Source organism: Hipposideros armiger, unplaced genomic scaffold, assembly GCF_001890085.2.
Source record: "Hipposideros armiger isolate ML-2016 unplaced genomic scaffold, ASM189008v1 scaffold_530, whole genome shotgun sequence".
NCBI classification, from domain to species: domain Eukaryota; kingdom Metazoa; phylum Chordata; class Mammalia; order Chiroptera; family Hipposideridae; genus Hipposideros; species Hipposideros armiger.
The window spans coordinates 123,072-125,062 of NW_017731880.1; positions in this window are offsets into that span (position 1 = coordinate 123,072).

The following is a 1,991-nucleotide window of genomic DNA, read 5'->3' on the forward strand; positions in this document are numbered from 1 at the left end:
TGTTTTGTGTAACAAGCTACAACCTGCCACGTGGGCCTCGTTGAAATGACATGTGTGAGGTCTTGGGGTGGATTTTCAACAGCTTGGTGACACGATTCCAGCTCTGCCAGGGCCACCTGCACAGTGGACTGACGTACACAGGGCCCCGAGCTCAAAAGCCCCCTCCCCCAGGTTAACGGTCAGTCGTGGGTGCCATCTTGAGACGTTCAGCAGCTGTTGACCAAGGGCCCATGTCTCTGTTTGCAGGGGCCCCGCCTGTCGCGCAGCCCCCTGCTGCAGAGGAAAGTAGGAAGCTGCCATTTCCTGCCCACAGACTGGGACTGCGGCACCACAGGCCCTCCCTGGCCGTCCTGCCACCTGCCCAGGGACGGGGACGTCACAGCCTGTGCACATCCGAACCAGGCCGTGGTGAGGCGCTGCTGGGATTACTTTCCCAGCTTGTGTTTCGTGCGATGACAGCCCGTTTCACGGAGCGCCTGCGGAATGAATTGGTTTTACTGAGCAGTTTCATTCATTTGAAAAATGTCTGGCCATCTCTTGAAAATGAATCACAGGACAATTAGCCTCAATATTGAAGCGGTCAGCTTTTGCCGTGTAGTATTGGAATGCCACAATTTACAAAGCACTTTTAATTGTTTGAAAAAATTACATGCTGGTTAGTACATGTTTGCGATTAAAAATAATGCCCATGAGTAAATTTAGCCATGATGTGGACATTAAACCTTAACGACAATGTTTGCACTTTCAGCCTCCACATCCTGAGGACGTGGCCCCAAGTTCTGGGCACAAAATGCACCCAGGTAGCAACGGGGCTGAGCCTCCGACTTGGGTCCTTTCTCCCCTGTGTCACCTGCGTCCTAACACCTTACAGACAGGTTGCTTCCCACCAAGAGTTAATCCCTTCTTTCGCCAGCAGGGGCGTGACTGTGACCTGCTGTTTCAGAGGACAAGTGTCCCACTGAGAGTGTCCCCATGAGGGAGACCTGGGCCAGTGCAGGCTGGGCCCTGGGGCCCGCGCTGTTGTGTGGATGGGGCTGAGGCTGAGCTCCTGGGGGAGGGTGGCAGGGGCGGTACTGGAACCCCCGGTCCCCGAGCTCACAGACGCTTCCACACCACCCTGAGCTCCACACGGCGTTGCTTCCGGTCGAGGAGCTCAGTTCACAGCAGATGACAGGCAGCAGGGTCCATTCTCACGGACTCACTGGCCTTGCCGTGTCCCCCTCATCCTAGGGCAGCCGGCTTGGCAGCTGGGGTGGCCTGTGGGAAAGTCGGTTACAGCGGGCTGGGTGGTGCCGCCTTGCAGGCCTGGGCGAGGCTCTCCGGCAGGCTGTGCCCACGGTGAATCAGTGTCTCATACAAGCTGTTTGTCACCACAGGAATCCAGGGTGGACATGGGGGTGGCCCACCAGCGAACAAAGCGCTCCCCCCGTTCCTGAGATGCTGTGCTCTGCTGGCTGAGGCCTGGCTCCCAGGAGAAGGGCTGCGTTCCACCAGGAGGCACAGCGACCCCACTGAGCTGGCAGGTGAGACCACCCCTGCCCTCAGCCACTTTGGACACCTCACTCCTCTGAATCTTCAGGCACAAAGGGAGTTCCCATGCAGGCCGGGTGACGGGTCCTGACCCCACAGGGCCACTGGACGGCTGCCCCACCATGGAGGCCACTTAGGTGCCCCTTAGTGTCACCACGCCCTGGGGTTTAGGTCAGTGGAAATCTACAACAGCGCAGTCCAGGCAGGACCTTGAATGGCCCAGACACTTCGGGAATGAGGTTTGGGTCACTCTACCAGGTTGGGAGCCGCGGCCAGCTGAGGTGCCTGCTGAGGACACGGGAATATGAAACGGAGGCCAGAAGGAGCTGGGAACAAACCCCAGCGACGGCCACGTGGCCAGTTCCAGAGAGGGGGGCTGTAACAGGCCTGAGTGTCTCCTTCTTCTTCGACTGAATACGCTTGTACGTGTGTGTACACGTGTCCTATGTGCTGTGCGTACG